Source organism: Bradysia coprophila, unplaced genomic scaffold (assembly GCF_014529535.1).
Source record: "Bradysia coprophila strain Holo2 unplaced genomic scaffold, BU_Bcop_v1 contig_297, whole genome shotgun sequence".
NCBI lineage: Eukaryota > Metazoa > Arthropoda > Insecta > Diptera > Sciaridae > Bradysia > Bradysia coprophila.
Genome location: NW_023503555.1, coordinates 704653 through 722899, shown reverse-complemented (window position 1 = coordinate 722899; position 18247 = coordinate 704653). Strand labels below are relative to the sequence as shown.

Sequence of the window (18247 nt, the reverse complement as noted above, 5' to 3'; positions counted from 1 at the left end):
GACCACTTCATAGCAGTTTTCCCTCCGAAAATGTCTCATTACATGAAGATATTCGATTTATTGGACGTAAATTCCTTTGCGATATTGGCACTGGCAAACTTGCTCGTATGTTTTTTAAGTAATTTTCAGCTTTTTAGCCCCGTACGAAGTACTGGGGGCTTATAAGATTAATATGCCGTTTGTAACACGTCGAATTGGAAGGAGACAGTAAGGGCAAAGCTTTTGGTTATGTTCATAGATGACGAATCCGCAATAAAAAAAAATGTCCGTCCGTCCGTCCGTCCGTCCGTCCGTCCGTCCGTCCGTCCGTGACCCCTCTAGCTTGAGCAAATCACAACCTTTTTTCAAAATTCAAAATATCTACCGAAATACGCACTTAATAGCTGCTTAATAGCTTAATAGCTTAATAGCTGCTTAATAGCTGATATATCAAATGAAAGGTATTGACGAGTAGAACAAAGTTGCTGAACATTGTTTTTGTGTAGGATGCAACGCGAGCTTGTTGGGAGGGCTCAAAGGTCGTTACTCGGCCCTAAGTGTTTTTTCCACATAAATCGAGTAAATCTCATCCGATTTTGCCAGATTTAGTTTTTTATGGAAGGTAATTGAATACCGAAAAGAACGTGGCGAAAAGTTTCAAATTTGGGCCCTTGGACTAAGGCCGCTACTCGGCCCTAAGTGTTTTTTGCACATAAATCGAGTAAATCTCATCCGATTTTGCTAGATTTTGTTTTATTTGAGAGATAATTGAATACCGAATAGAATGATGGCAAAAAATGTTTCAAATTTGGGCCCTTGGACTAAGGCCGCTACTCGGCCCTAAGTGTTTTTTGCACATAAATCGAGTAAATCTCATCCGATTTTGCTAGATTTTGTTTCATTTGAGAGATAGTTGAATGCCGAATAGAATGATGGCAAAAAAAGTTTCAAATTTGGGCCCTTGGACTAAGGCCGCTACTCGGCCCTAAGTGTTTTTTGCACATAAATCGAGTAAATCTCATCCGATTTTGCTAGATTTAGTTTTTTATGGAAGGTAATTGAATACCGAAAAGAACGTGGCGAAAAAAGTTTAAAATTTGGGCCCTTGGACTAAGGCCGCTACTCGGCCCTAAGTGTTTTTTGCACATAAATCGAGTAAATCTCATCCGATTTTGCTAGATTTAGTTTTTTATGGAAGGTAATTGAATACCGAAAAGAACGTGGCGAAATTTTTTTCAAATTTGGGCCCTTGGACTAAGGCCGCTACTCGGCCCTAAGTGTTTTTTGCACATAAATCGAGTAAATCTCATCCGATTTTGCTAGTTTTTGTTTCATTTGAGAGATAATTGAATGCCGAATAGAATGATGGCAAAAAAAGTTTCAAATTTGCGCCCTTGGACTAAGGCCGCTACTCGGCCCTAAGTGCTTTTTGCACATAAATCGAGTAAATCTCAACCGATTTTGCTAGTTTTTGTTTTATTTGAGAGGTAATTGAATACCCAATGGATAGTTGGCAAAAAAATTTGGGTTTATAAAATAATGTCGTAAATTGTTGGTTTTATTTGAGAGGTACTTCGTACGGGCTTTCGTAATTGCGCCATGCGCAATTTTAAAAATGAACACTTTCAGTAAATTTGACCATGCCCAACTTGACTTGCATTTTGGTAACAGACGCATTAGAGGGTTGTAGACGTATTAGGGTTCCGGGCGTATTACGGCTACGGACGTATTATGGTTACGGACGAAATAGGATTACGGATCGTACGGGGCTAAGTCGCAGCAAACGCTCCGACTGTTCTGATGCCTTGTTTCTTAAAGCTATGTTAAATTTTCATTTGAATTACGATTCGCTAGACTTAGTCGTGTGCAAAATGGTAAAGTGTTCTTACATCACTGTTTCAGTATCACTGTCTCCATGAACTAGGGCGCGAAAATGCCATTCGGACATTGCAAAATTTGTAAGAAGCCTTTCATTGCCCTTCATTCACACACACCCATAGGACCAGTCCAGGCTTCCCATGGTTCATAAGAAATTATAAATTTTAAACTGCAGTAAAGTAGTGGTGTACCGTAGAAGACAATGCCCTGTATAGAAGAGGCTACTTGTAAAATACAGAAATTGTTAAAAATTACGCGACTTTAGAAGGTAAAACGCGATAGAAATGCATTACCTTAATAAGTCTAACACATGTTCAATTACTGGGAAAATTTGCCATTCAATATGACCTTAAATTTCGTAAGAACAGCAAGTATGTTTTAATGGAATAAAATTGTCGAAAATCGTTTCAATCGGTTTGTCTTCTGGGAGTATTATCTTATAAAAAGGCAAGTATCTAACCATGGTGCAGTTACACCAAATTGAATGAGTTTGAACATGTTCCACGAATCTCTGCCGTTGTAGTAACGAAATGTGACAAAAGAAAAACCCAATAACACTACGTGTGTTATTAGGTGTGACCCTGATCTAAAGAAATTATGCAAATTTACGCCGAACCGAAACCAACACCAATTCCACTACCCTTTACAGTCACGGACTATCGTCAAACTAAAATTTTGTTACATTGTTTGTTCTGTTTTGAAAATTATCTCGTATTCAATTTAAATCTAATCAAAACTATGAATAAGGGTATTAGAACAGTGATAAAAGGGATTTTACCCACAGTAAAACTAATATACGTTTTTGTGTGTTCGTCAATCCATATCCACTGCAGGCAAAAGAACGGTGAAACAACATTATTGTAGCAGCGTTGAATGAGCAACAGTGTAAAGACAGTGAAAAATAAATGTTTATTCAAAATTGAAAATTTCCATCTTTGTTGATGAAAGGAGTCAGTCATGGGTTTGATATTGACGATTATCGCATTACATTTATACGCCCACGTGACTACCATGATTTGCATAAATTTTTGTCGTTTAAATGACAAGTAGAGCATGATACGCTAACATTTTAAGAACTGATGTTAGTTGCTCAAAGATGCGTCGAACGAACACATAATTTTCAATTAACAGTAGATATTATCATGGCTTGAATGTGGGAGTGATAGACCGTAATGTGTTGGTTGATTGTTTTCGGAACATTTAACAGGCAAATGCAAATAGTATGTTTAGTCATCCGTTATGATTCTCAGAGCTATATTTTAGACTAATTTGATTAAATTAGACAGAAAATGGATGGTTGTGCTCAGCAGGAGTTGTATCTAATAAAAAAATGCACAACCAAGAGGGCAAAACATACGGAGAATGACATCTCTTGGGTGTGAACAATACTTAGACCACTCCAGGTAGTCACTTTCTTCCCCACACTGAAACTTCAGAAGACTTTGTTGTGAAAAAAGTTGTGTTTAACTCGGGAAAATGTAGGAAATTGCATTTTTCGGGGTGAATTATGGCAACCGCTACGCTCTGATCACCCTAGAAATGCAATTCCTAACTTTTCTTTCCTTGTTGAACAAATAACTATTTCACAACGCAAGCGAGAAAATAGTCATTTCAGCTGAAACTTTGGTAGCCTATGTTGTGAAAGGCGTTGTGTTTCGCAAATAACTATTACATTGCGATAGTGGCGTGTCAAAACAGTCCTTAGAGCACGTCAAAAAAAGCGCTAAATAAAAAATGCTGATTGCACGTACAATTCGGCATATAAAGCAAGAAATGTCCTACCCTCCGTTTAAGATAAGATAAGATGGGCAGGAAAGCTGATGCTTTACAAGCACCTAAGCCGCCAATGGACCCATTGTTTTGAGAGATTTTACAATTGTGAATCGTATGATTTATCTATTAGGTGTCGCTAGTAGTTGACATTTTTAGAATCACTATTGTGACTTATGCATGTGACACATGAGAAATGTGTTCAGCATTTTTTGTTGTTTTTCTTAGAGATTAAGGTAAATAGAGCTGATTAGCGGTAACTAAGTCAGTTAAACTAACAGCAGAGACTATTCATTTCCGATTAGGAAAAACCGTATGAACTATGTCTGACACGGGAGTCGAACCCGTGACATATAGGGCGTGAGTCCATCGCTCTACCGATTGAGCACGGTCTTCCCGAGGTTTACTCACCTTTTACAATGGTAACAATGGTAATTGATATTTTGAAAACGGAGTGACTGCAAATATGCCTTAAGATCCTTTAGATGCTATGCACGTATTGATAAAAACTAATTTTCTATGCATTAAACATCAAATTAGCATACGGTCTGATTGTAATATCCCGTCATAGAAAATGGAGTTCATTTTCAATTTCAGTTGTTCGAACACAAAACATTTTTTTGCCCCATTAAAGTGCTGGAAAAAAGGTAAAATTCGTGACCGAAATTCATAAAATCAATCAATGCATACGAATTATCGAAACAACCAACGTACTATTTTAAATTAAAGTTTTGCCATTACATCCATCATGAACCATAACACTTTTTGTACAATATGCTTCTCTGCAACAAGCATTTTAAAACACATTATATTCGTCTGTGTGGGGGGTGTTAATAATGCTCTCGTTGAATTATATTGACGTTGACACAATTCTAATGCGATAAAATTGAAATCCTTTCCCGATTGTTTTCTCTTTCCTTCAAAAGTGCTCCCATCGGCAATATTTTTTGATGGAACATTGGAGAAACGAAGCAAATTTATTGACTATAATTGCCTGTGGCAATATTATGAACACTTGGTCCATTATATAACGGAGACCTGAATTGATCAGAGTTTTTTCATATTTTTATTATTATTTGAAAAAAGCTCGGCACTCAAAGGCTTAATTTAACCCAAGAAATCGGGTATGATTCCAGAATTATCATCACCACCAGTGTCAATTTTTATCAAATTTAAACTCCTTCAATGCGTACTGACTGCTGTCACAGCAAAAACTTCAAAGCCCAAACCGCCCAAACACTGCGGGGAGAACAAGAAAAAAAAATTCTCACCTCAATATTATGAATGGTGACACGTCTAGTACAAGTGCGAGTAAAATTCACTCAAGCATGAACGGTGAAAACGATGAAAAATAAAACCAAAACAAGTTTGTGGAGAGGCAACAAAATAAAAATGTCCTTTGCTGGTTAATATTATTGTTGTCAGATAGAATGGAAATGTATTGTAAATATTGTTCGAAATTGGGATTGATTTTATTGTATTACTTACGGGATAGTGTCATGTGGTGTTGATGGTTGTAAGAGGGCAAAAGCCAAAACGTATTTTGTTCGATATCCCATTCATGCGGGTGAAAGAAAATGGAATAATTCCGTCTCCGAGAAATTGTTTTGATGAGTAAGAGCAGAGTATACAATATCCACTTTGACCGATTATCCGACTCTTCATAACATTAATAAATCGACAGGGAGGGTACCAAATTGTAGGGTGACAGACATGAGGGAATTGTGTCTTTCGTAAACTTTTTTTTATTTTTTTTTATTACAGAATGAACAATTCAGTTCCGTTTAACCTGTTACAGAGGGCTATCGTCTGTTATCGATAACGACCAAAAGCAGGATGACAATTCTTTTTAAATCAGCCGTAAATTGCCCGTATGAGTTACATTTTGTATGCAATAGAGAGCTTAACATCTAATACAAATTGATAGACATAGATCTCATACGTTTACAAAATGTGACACAAGGAGCTTCTTTCATGCTGAAATTTATATTTCTGATTACTTGAACAGCCACTCAAAAATTCAAATTCTGCGTGAATAAACGACAAGCTGTGACAAAAACTCTGTTCGAAAACCAAAGCAAAAGTATTTAAATCAATCACTTAATAATGTATAAATCAAATAATGAAGTAATAGATTCAATAGTAAAATTGCTGATATGCTTGACGTCTGTGAAATGTTAATAGCCTATTTGCGGTCATCAGACGCCAGTAAAAATTTCCAAAATTCGTGGTTGTAAATAAAGTTAAGATAAAATCTTAGTACCCCATTAGAAAGTTTACCATTACGCAGCAGTTCGCCGTCTGCGAAAATGATCCATGAATAATATTTTCGGTTCATTTTACGTGAATTCCTTTGTGCTATTCCGCATGGGGCAAGGAATAAATCAGAATACAATAGATGCTGCCACATAATTCATTAATAAGATTACAGCTAACACATTTAGTACTACACTTGTAGGACAGCATTGCTACTAGCATGAACACTGAATTGACAAGTATCAAATTTGGAGGCTTTGGAGCTTTGGAGCTACAGCTAAGGATTGTTTTTATTGTATGTTTTAACTCATACAACCAAAGCAAGTAATCTAATCTGTACAACAGAAACGCAGTGCCTACTGTGATTTCAACAGCCTCCGAATATTTTGTATGTTCATGCTAGAAGCAGGGCTGTGCTTGTAGCCTTGTAGGTTTGCTTTTATGGCTTTTATCGAAAAACTCATGAAATGAATTAGCAGCATTCAATGTAATCTACTACTTCTAAGACACTGTAGGAACCATTGAATTAAGATAATTGTGTAATGTAGATTAAGGATTGATTTTGCAGTTTGTAAACTTAATGAAGACACAAAATACTACTCTATTTGTCGTGTAAAAATCTTTATTACCCTGCTAGGTGCTTTGCAAGTGCCCATTATTTGGAAATGCGTTAATCAAAATAGAAGAAATTTTTATTCCGGGAAATTCAAACGGGATTTTAGTTGAAAAAAATGGATTTTGTTGTCGATTTGTTTCAGATACAGGTCCTTATCGTTGTCGTACGCCTGCAACACCATGTAATATTCTCTATCTTCGGTTCCTTGATAATAGTCTCTAGCTAAAAGCACTTTCTTCCACTTTCGTTGTGTCTTATCAAACTCTTCTTTTCCACCGTTTTTCTGCCAGGGATAACTTTCGATTCGATTTTTGTACCTTAAAACAGTATCCATCCAGTGAAAAAGGTTGTCTCTTCACGTTCTCTCTTTGAACTTGAAGTAGTTGTACGCTCATCGTATCAGCCAAAAATAATTTTTAACTCAAATATTTGCAAATATTTCGACTTTAACAATTTAAGCGAAAATAATGAAATTTGTAGACGAGCGACAAAAATTATTAATTATAATCAAACTTGTAAACTACTTGATAATAAAGCCTTGGTATGAGCATTGTTCTGTTATTATTCAGTCGAACGTCCGAATAAAGTACAACGCACAAAAAAAGGATTCAAACAATTTTGTCGAAAGTTTTAAGTTGAAACAAAAGAAGTAGCAGATTTAAAATTGTTATGAATTTTTATGAAATAATAAGACACCCCGGAGTAATTTTTTAGTGATATAGAATAAGTAGTCAATCAATAGTAAGCGATTTACATGAGTACGTGTACAGTGTACTGTTATATAGATTGAAAATATTTTGATCGATTGAAGTAATAGATCCGATAATAATACCAGTCATATGCCTGTCGTCTGTAACAGGTTAGCACAAATATAATATCGTTCGAAAGATATCTTTGAAAAATTCCATTTGGAATGATGAACTACTTGATGCCAGTAAATCGAATAGATGGTGTGGGGTAAGCAGATAAACCACATCACATTTGCATCGAAAGAAACCCTTTTTTAACAACGTCACTACACTGATTCAAGACCTTAGTCTTTGCAAATGCGTTTGTATGGCTAAGGCATCCCGTAAGACAATAAAAGCGTAGACAAGAAGTCGTAAAGCCACAAGTTCTTAGTGCAATTTTTGCTTGATCCAAAATCTTTTACTTCATTTGTTTTCTATGAAATATAAGACCACATTGAGATAGATTTTATGCCATCGTTGCCGATAAAACTTTAGATTTCAAGAACAGTAAGAAGCCATCGGTGACTAACATCCCATTCAACACGGTTCGTATATTTCTCGTATATACGGAGACACATTGGATGTTTTTATGAGCATAAAAATATATTGTCAATCACGCATAGAATTTCGTTGGAAAATGAATGAAGGTAAATATAAGACTTGGAGGTAAACTGAAGCACCGAGTGAGTGTAATTTATGATGATAATTAATGTGGTACGTGCTGGCTTTATGAATTAATATGGATACTTTTCGCAAATGGCATACAGCACGATACGGGATCAAACCGGCAATATTTTGGCTTAACAAAAGATTTGCGAAATGACATGCTGATGCTGAACACATTATTCCATCGTCGAACCGAATTCGAATTAAAAGTCGTTCGTTGTGTGCCCGGGCTGTTCAATATAATTAAACAATAAATTAATGTTGTCGAATTTGTTTTAACTGAATTAATACTGCGGATTCAGCTTTTAGACACTTCACGGTTGAGGATTGGAATGGGGCGCATATATTGCGACAAAAGTCAGCTGTGTAACCTCTTTAACCATAGAAATCAAACGACGAACTTTTCAACACAAGAAGTTCTACATTTCACGTAAATTTGAATCAATACACAGGATGGGTTTGATTTCAGGTTTTTTTACATATCCCAATCCCACCATTCCGTTGTAAATGAATTCGATTGACATGACTGAGTAAATAGATAATAATTAACCTTTTACAGACATTGCCAATCACCAATATAATTGTCGAATCTACTACTTCCTTTAGTCATAGAATTTTCAACAGATCGATGCAACGTCTTTTACTTCATTTGTTTTTGAACGCTTTCTGCTAATATAAGACTGTAATAGACAGTTCTCATTACTTTTATAGTTATCGCTGTCGTTAGCAGATGAAATAGGGTGTCTAAATCCCGATTCGTATTCGCTCATTTTTAATTTAAAAAATCCTTTTTTGAAACCTATCCCTTTACTAAAAGTTTATACACTCTTTAAGAGAGTCACCCGACGCCCAGGCCTGGATTTATATCTCATATACCAGTTTTCATTTTTTTAAAGCTGTCTAAGCCACAGCTTTAGACTAGGTTACACTCAAGTCAATATGTTAAAACAGTCACTGCTAAAGACCTTGTGCTAATCAATAATTTCACTAGAAAATATCCACTTTTTGACTATTTTCTATTAGGCGTTGAGTTGACGATGCAGAGCGTCTGCGGTATTGTGTAGCAGACGAAATTCAGCATTATGATAAATTACCAACACCTCACATGCACTGTGAGTGACTCACACCCTCAATTAAGCACAAATAACACCTTCGAAGACTATTCGCTTATTCAAGTCAATTAGTCGCTGCTCGCTGCTAATACCGTTGCGGTAGTTTGAGAAAATGAAAATGCGGTGCTAGTGTTTTAATTAAAAAGAGTCAGCCAATAAATAATGTAACCGACTACACACACGCTGAAGGTATAATAAAATAACAAAAATCTTCAATTTATATTCCACATTGGTATTGAGAAGTAGATTCAATGTATGTGGTGTCTGTGTATTCACAGCGCAATGCATATTTTGTTGAATTTAGATCAAAGGAAAGGTATCCTAGAATTAGCTCTAATAAATCAAAAAACCAAAAAAAAAATCGCTTTTGCATAGAGAGATGTCAATGATGTAGCGAGCTAAGCTTCTATTACACACGGACACACATACGCCGTTCAGGCACTAGGTCAGGCATGTGTCTCACATAATTAAGTTAGTCATATCGTTCAAAATCAAATGAAAATAATGAATATTTATATTCTCTTGAGCTTGCTCCGGTTCTGGAGTGTTGGTAATTTCGGAAAGGAAAATTTTATTCATACGTCGAGCAAAGTGGGTTTTATATTCAAGAAAAGGATTAATTTATTTATGTGACGTGAGTGGGAAGATTAACTGGTAAAGGACAGGAACGGGGAGCAACATTTGACAAGGGAACAATTTATAGAAACAATTCTTGCAGAGAAGTTCCTATAATTTCAATCGGAATAAATCTAGATTCGTTTTACATGCGTCACATTACTCAACGTTCGTGGAATGCATGGTAAAGTTGCATGTGAGTTTAAATTGTTGGATCAGGATCATTCGATTTTCTGAGTAGAGCGGAAAATTGTTCATATTAAAAACCGGAAAATTTCGTCCAATCGAACGTTAGCCGTTTAAATTGACCATGGTCTAAGGGTCTGTTCACAAATGACGTCATACCGTTAGGGGCGAGTGGTCTTCTAAGGAAAACGTGACGGTTCTAACAACTTTTGGTACTTTTTGCTTGACGAGGAGGGGAGTGGCATCGAAATTTCCGTGTAAAATAGAGTTGCGTCATTTGTGAATGACCCCCAACCTGTAGATTCAATTTTTGTCAATTTTTTTTTATTCTTTCATCTTTTATGATAATGAGACTAAAGGTGGAAGACGAATTTTCCTACAGGAAATCCAAATTTTCAGTGAAAAACCGCTGAGTCATTTTGAAATACATTGAATGTTAAAAATGGAGCGAATGAACCGTTTAGTTGGTGGATCATCTTTTAATGTTTTAATCTTTTAATTGAAACTGCATCCTTATGTGTTGTGTATTTTTCAGAGATTGAAGACATCTAGGTCCAATTTTCATCTTTACTAATTTAAATCAGAAGAAATATTTCCGATAGAAAAAATGGTAATAGCAACGAAATCATCTTCCTGACGTCGATAAACTTACTTGTAAATCACTTCAGCTATTTTATTGTTTAACATTTCTAAAGCATTACCATTTACCAAATGTTTGACCCGTTGGGAATTACAATTTTATGTTTTCTTCATGCGTGACCGGTATAGGTCTACCATCACTGCAAAATGTCGAACAAAATTCGAATGGCATTTTAAATGTGGTCTATCTTAAAGATGAAATTTATTGAATTTCTAGATTTTGTCTGAGGCAAAAGTTGGCGATAGGAAACTCTGTCTTATTTGATATTAATCGAGTTTAGTCGTGTTTGGAAATGCATCACGTTTCGATACCTTGAGCATAGTTTACACCATTTAGCAATAAAACGTTTCATTATGAAATTATAGGTTTTCCTTCAATTACTAATAAATCCATTAAACGAGTACGTAAACAGTTTTAACGGGATTTAGGTCTATCCTTTCATTCAGAGAGCAAAATTTTTAAGTTTTACCATAGCACTCCTAGCACTGACACTCATATATCAGTCGTTAAAAAGCCTCAAAAAGTTGACACATGCTTGCGGGCACACTTGCATGTGTTATGTGTTTTGCATGAACCCTGTCTGTACACGAAGGAAATGCAAAGCTCATTTTGATACCATCGTCAGCATCCAAATATTTTCCATATTTTTGCTAGGAGCAGTGCTATGATTTTACCTTTTAGAAACGGCGACCGAATCGCAACAATACAAAATTAAATCAGTTTTTTCACTTGTTTTAAGGAACTCATAGTCTTGTACTTCAATAGTTTAGTCAATATATCTCTGTATAAGAGAACACTATCCCGATAACGCTTATTCTTGTCGTCGTTGTAGATAGCACATGCCTATCCCTGCGTTCCAATATTTTTTCTCGGTTTACGTGTTATAAAGAATACCGAGATTAATAAAAACGAGATTAAAATAACGGGCCTAGTACTTCTACTTTACGTTGAGTGCTGTGAACTCATTTCAAACTGTAGGTGATGAAAGAAAATGCTGCACGGTGCATTGGACAAGCAAAAATGTCGTCTGAATTTCTGTTTCATAATTAACAGGTCACCAAAAATAATGTGCAGCAATTCCCAATTTATCTGAATTAAGGTTGGGTCTTAAAATAGTTAAATGTAATCTCACTGGGGCATACCACTTGGAGCTTCAATTAAATTTCAAATAATTTCATCACGAAAAATGTTTAAATGCGCCCGACTTTTAAAAATTCTTGTATCGGTGCACAAAGCGTCATCCAATTTATGCAGGGAGTATTTTTAGGATAAGATTTTCCCGTATTTTCTTGAAATTTCCTAGATTTTTCTTCATTTTTCCACCCAATACTTTTGGAAAAATTAGGAAAAATGTCGAAAAGCTCGGGAAACTATCGGAAAATGTTTTCCCAAAAATAGTTCCTGAATTTATGAGTACAGAGGCTCTACACTTATCTTTGTACTGAACAACAATGTACTTAAAAGCGATGAAAAAGAAAATTAAAAATTTCTCTAATTTTTTTCCATTTTCTTCTATTTGCTAATTAAAACGTAAAGGTCGCACCAATAAAGGTAAGTCTGTCCCTAAATAACCTTTGCGAAAAAACGTATAACATTTCTCGACCGTTTTTTTTCTTCTTTCAAGCACTGAAATGCCTTCAATAATTTTTAATAAATTTGACTAATTCATACTGGGAAAACAAAAACATTTTCCATTTTACAACGTATCGTATGGTCTTATTGCCCGTTCGTGATTTACCATATTTTGCCGAGACGAAAACAAAAATATTTTTTTTATTTAAATGCAGTGTTTTGATAAAATACATCTTGAGGATATAATACGAGATATATGGGAACTCATATATTTCACATTCGATAAATTTAAGTTAGAAATTTTCATTTCAAAAGTTCAAAGTGAATTTCATCGGAAAACACTTACCGTAAATAATTGATAAAATATTCCTTTTAAACTTTAACTTCCTTAAAAGTAATAGTCACTAGAATCACTATTGAAATTGAAAATCGAAGTCCAACAGTCACAAAGAACGAACAAAATTTTATTAAACTAAACTTTCAGTTGAAACAAGTGTTACCAGTTGAATGGAAAGCTCGCTCAGATAACCAGTATAGTAAATTATTTGAATAACCACACAATCTGAGAGTTTCGTTAGTACTTAGCCGAGTTTGAAGTTGTGCCATTTTATATATACCCATTGGAAAAACCGTTTTTTTTCTTCTTCTTTCTTTTTCCTCTTCTCTGTGTGTGTGTGTGTGTGCTTTTCTTCCATATATCTACACATAATATAAGTGGAGGTATAAACTTTTACGGATTCGATGTTGAGCATGAAAATGCTGATATTATATGAGCATGCAGAGGAGTGTAAGTCGATTTAACACAAATGTTCAACAGAATGTTCAGTGTTAAAATTATTCTGTTAAAAAGAAATTGCATTTTAATGTTTATCAATCAATTTTTTAATTCATTTGTTTGTTCATAAAAATTGTAAAAAATTATGGAAAAATATTGTGAGGTGCGAGAGAAAACCATATGGCAATTTTTTACGATATGTATCTCCCATATAACATCCATACTCCAACGGAATTGACTTTTAACGTTACGAAAATATTTGTTATACCTTTCGGTGTTTCGGTTTTTATTTCTCATTAATTTTTCCACATCTTTTTTTTTGTGGGTTAATATCTGCGACTTTTCTCTGTTATACATTCCCGTATCTATTACACATCGGATGACGTACAACCTTTCCTTATAATTTTTTTTTTGTGTTTTTGGATTCGGTGACGTTAATTATTTTTCTCCGTAGACCTTGAGCAGGAACAATAAATCACATTCACTTATCTATTGCCCTCCAGTTAATATCATGTGTGAAATGTACTGCTCAATGTCATTGCTTGCGACATTAATGAACACAATTATTATTCATATGTATGAAGAACAGAGTACTATCAGACTTAAAGGGTATGGAGTACAACTAGTCATCTGCTATCGACAACAGAACGATAAAAGTGAGCGATGATTACCGATTTGGGTATTATACTTATAGTAATATAAGGAAGAATAAATAAATGAAGTACAAGATTGCTTAAAAATTACGGAAAACAACAGAAGTAACAGATTAGCTAACAAAGTCATTTTTTACCTGTTGCTCATGCTTCTAATTCTATTATAATAGTATCTTAGTCTTAATCCACCATTATTATAAATGGTTTCATTTCGTTACTATTACCATTTTCCACCTTTATCATGCAACTGGTGTATTAATTTTTGCTTTGTATTCGACTCAACCAAAAATGCTCAAGAAGCTGTTCACGACATTCACGTATTTCGTGGTAGATATCGCCTTACTGCTCTAACGTCTGAGACTTCAGTTTAACTTTAGCTTTCAGTGTCGACCAGGAACTATTTTTAGGAAAACATTTACAAATTTTTTCCTAAATTTTCTTCGAATTTTCCCAAGTTTTTCCAACAAAATTTTTTGTTTGGAAAATTAAGGAAAATTTGGAAAAACCCAAGAAAATAGTCCTTGGTGTTGGTACTTCCGATACTATGAAGAAGATGGTATCAATTTTGCTTTAAAAAAAAAACAAAGATCACGAGTTGTCATCTCACTTTTCCATATATTTTTGACGTATCGTGCTATTTGTGTAGCCAGATTACACATAAAGTGCCAATCGGCACACTCGTGAGTTTAATTTTTACAGAACCACAACACTCAATTCAAGTTCCATATCTTTGAAATTCACGTCGCTTGACATGGAAGTTTATTGTAGTGGTAAGTAATTTATATCGACAAGACGAAGTGTCTTATTTCAAAAACTTTGCAAATGAGCTGATGCCATAACTGGAAAATGCAAATTGCAACCATAACGAGCAACAAGTGTCTTTAAGGAGTGGAATGGGATATTCATAAATTATGTTTGTCTCTTTAAATCTTTTAAAAATAGACAATAGGCGAACATGAACATGGGATGACTTATTTATCACATTGAATTTAACGATTATTTTATCTACTGTTGACCTAGTCGCTTTAAGTGCGGTGTAGACAACTTTTGAAGTCTTTAGAGCGAGTAGTATAGAAACGCCCAAAAAATGGATCGTTTCAAGCGACCGTATATCCAGTCCCCATCCAGTCGTGTCCAAATTGGACCTGTAAAAAATACCCACGCAATTTTTAACCTGTCGCATACGGCTGATATCGATAACGACGACAAAAATAATGACAGGCTATGGGTCCTTTATATAGTGAAATACATGTTAAAAACAATTGAAGTACAAGATTTGAAATCAGCCGATTAAAAATACTTTGATCGATGGAAGTAATAGACCCGAAAATAATACTGGTCACATGCTTGCCTTCTGTAACAGGTTAATCAATCGAACCATTTTGTAACGAAAGGAGATTAATTTAATCAATATTTTAAAGGATTACAGTCTTTAAAGTGGGAAACAAGACATATGACGTACTGCTGAAAATACGGTACCACCAGAATTTGGCTTCGTATGGCTGGAAGTCTAATTCATTCAGTTTGACTTTCCATAGATAATGTAAAAATGTCTTCGAAATATATACGGAGTGGTAAATGAATGTTGGCTGTAAAATACAGAAAACATTTTCGATTATATAATGAATATGCTACCTGAAGAGTTAATTTGCATTCAAAATAAATTTGAATTTCGGTTGAATTCTTAATTTTTGCATGAATTTTGTAAACTATATTTAGAAAGGGGCCACAATATCATAAGCCCGAAGATTTGATGAATTTTTATTGAGTTCTCTAGACTTGAAACATTTTGTTTATTTAAACGTGCAACGTAGTTTTTATCGTATCAATAGAAATAGATGACGGTATTTAACAAGAGCTTAAAATACTGAACCTGCCACAAATGAGTACGCTTTTCCGGATTTATTTGAGTCTTTTCATAAAGTGCATAGTGCTAAGGAAACATCCATGAGGTACGGTCGCTTTTCTTCTCGTTTTTTTAGGATCTATCATGTCCAGCAGTTCCGGACTGGCTACTTGAAAGCCCTTCGGGCGTTTAAAGGGACCCTTGTTCATACAAAAAATGTCCGAATGCCCATAGGAATGTCCGAATGTCCGCGGTTTGTATGTTCATTTATACCCAACCCATAAGTCAAATTGTTCATCGAACCGAACTACCTGTTCTGAAAGTGAAAGTACTTTATGGATGTTCCCCAATCGGTAGTAATGTTTTCGCTACATTTTTGCTGGCTAAAATGCTGCTGAAATGAATTACTGTTCGTGTTTTTAAGAAATTTTGCTCATATCAAGTGCTCTTGATGGGTTTCATATAACCAACGATAAAATACAACGGAGGAAATAATGGCATGGCATCGTTTCGAAGATTTAAAATAAAGCCAAACATAACAGAAGTGATATTTCAAATCGTTCAGTCACATTCGCTACTATGCTGATTGATGCTTAAGAGCTTTTGCAAATTAATTAAATTAGAGGATCGACAAATGCAATATTGTTCTTGCATTATAGTTACTATTAGATCCACAATGTGGATTCATCTTGGTACTTCATGTTACTATGCAAGACGCTAGGAAATGCTAGCCCTCTTTCTTTAACGAATGCTGGGATTTGAAAGCTCCATAAGAGTGGTTGCCTTATTACTACTTTATTCTACCGGAAACAAGAACACATTGAGAATTGATAACAGATGGCATTAGCCCCGCCGACGCGACGCCATCTGTTATCATCTTTATGTTAGCCAGAGCTAATTGCTAATTTTTGTCGTAGCTGGCGCAAACAAACCATGTGTGTGAAGATCAGTAATTGATAAATGCATAAATTAACCCCAGATGTAACGCATGCCCTGCATAGATTTCCTACCTAACTTTTCGGAGCTTTAAAACTGAACTTTTGTTTAATGTGATTTTATCAGTTTCAATTACGTCATACACACTGAAGCATCAAACTGCGATAATATTTTTAAATTAACTGTCACTTTAGCAGTCGGAAATTTTATAGCCATCATTTGAAACATGAAGAGCCGTCATACATCGTCGACCGAACCGACCGAATGACGAATAAAATATAAGTATTTCGTTGGTATAATTCTAGCATATCACGGTGTTACCTTTCCCATTCAACACAACACGTGTGCTCACCATGACATTCATTGCTGTAGAGCCATGTAGTAAGATGTAAAATTTCAACCTAAAACATCAACACCTTCTTAATACGTTCAAGGACTCACAAACAAAGCATTTATAAAACAAGCAAATCTCTGCGAATGTGTATGGAATGGATTATCCAAACGCACCAATAGCGCATAAGTAATTACCAAAATAATGTTTGCAGAGTTTAACTGAATATTAAACGTTATCTAATATCGTTAAACCATTTCTTAGTGAAACACTGCCAGTAATATGTGCTGTTGTTGGTGGAATTCCAAAAACCGAAGCGGATGGGCTTATTCCGAAACAATGCGTTAATGAGACATTGTACATAAAATGTTTTAAAATTCAATAAAATGTTTAAACAACTCGGTTGGATAGGTAGACCCGAAGGATGTTGAGGATGCTGATGTATTGTACGAAACCTGCAGATGGATATTATGTGTACCTACCCAGCACGGTCTATTTTCATGATTTTTTTTTTCAAGAAAATTCTCGAAAATTTATTAATTTTAGAAATTTGAACATTTTAAAAGAATTTCGAAAATTTTCAAGATTTTGACGAATTTTGTTGGCGACAGAATGTACTGAACGGAAATGTTCATATGACGATTAAATCTGGCCCTTGTCTCGTTCAAAGTATCACACAGTGTCTGACACAAAATCTTTTACTTCACTTATTTTAACAAACAAGTCGATAATAGATGACTAGCCGTTTTTGAAAGTATGATGCTAACTCTTTCTAGGAAGCAATAGCACAAACATTTAATACTAGCAATATCTGGCCTTTTCCACAGTGTCAAAAGTTGTTTGAAACACTGTCTAGTTTCAGTACTCTATTTTGGGCATCATTCATGCTTGCAGTGTATCGTCTCTTATCTGTCAGAATTCATTGATTGCATCTAAGTAAAGTTTATTTTTGAGAAAATATTTTCTTAATTTCCTCTAATTTTCTAGTTTTGTCCGAATTTTCTTTCACGAAAATTCGATGAAAATTCGAAGAAAATTTGAGAAATTTCAAGCAAATTGTTTCTCGAAACTTGACTCTGGGTCCAATAAAGTCCCAACACCGTATTCTGCCAAATTCCAATTCCTATTAGACTACAGATGAAGTTAATACAACTATCCCATGTCTGCTGATACATCGGTTTCCGATGACTTGTAACCGCATGTCATGACGAAATATTTGTGGCACTGATTAGATCAAATGGGTCTGAACAGGAAGGAAAAAAATTACACCGAACACCACCCTCACCGAACCGAACCGACATGTTGTAATATTTTCCACGCTGATTAGCAATAAAATTAATTTCTATTTATTTTTTATGACATCGCTACTTAATTGTAATTTTCGTGCGGAGTATTTAAGCTGTGGAATTTATTAATACTTGGAATTAAGTTAACGATTTTTTCTTCTTCTTTTTTTCTATTTCGTTTTGAAGGAACACACACGTTCGATGCGTTGTTCAATGTTTTATAATAATTCATTTTTTGGTGGCTAAATTTCATACGGATTTTCGATAAAAAATAGATATTATCGAGAGTGTGAGGAACATTATTCGGTATATTTATGGTTGTGCAGTAAAAATTTGTTAATATGTTTTACGATTAGCGGGATTACATCCATTTATAAATTAATTATGTTTATAGATAGA

The 18247-nt window shown here is 34.8% G+C and overlaps 1 protein-coding gene across 1 annotated transcript in view; it reads right to left on the bottom strand.

The window, feature by feature from the left end:
• LOC119078680 overlaps positions 1 to 12596 on the bottom strand; it is a 34692-nt gene extending 22096 nt beyond the window's left edge. Inside the window, exon 1 of the mRNA XM_037186338.1 lies at positions 12368 to 12596. The gene's annotated coding sequence lies outside the window, so the exon portion shown is untranslated. The remainder of the gene's footprint in view (positions 1 to 12367) is intronic.
• Positions 12597 to 18247: the final 5651 nt, after the last annotated feature.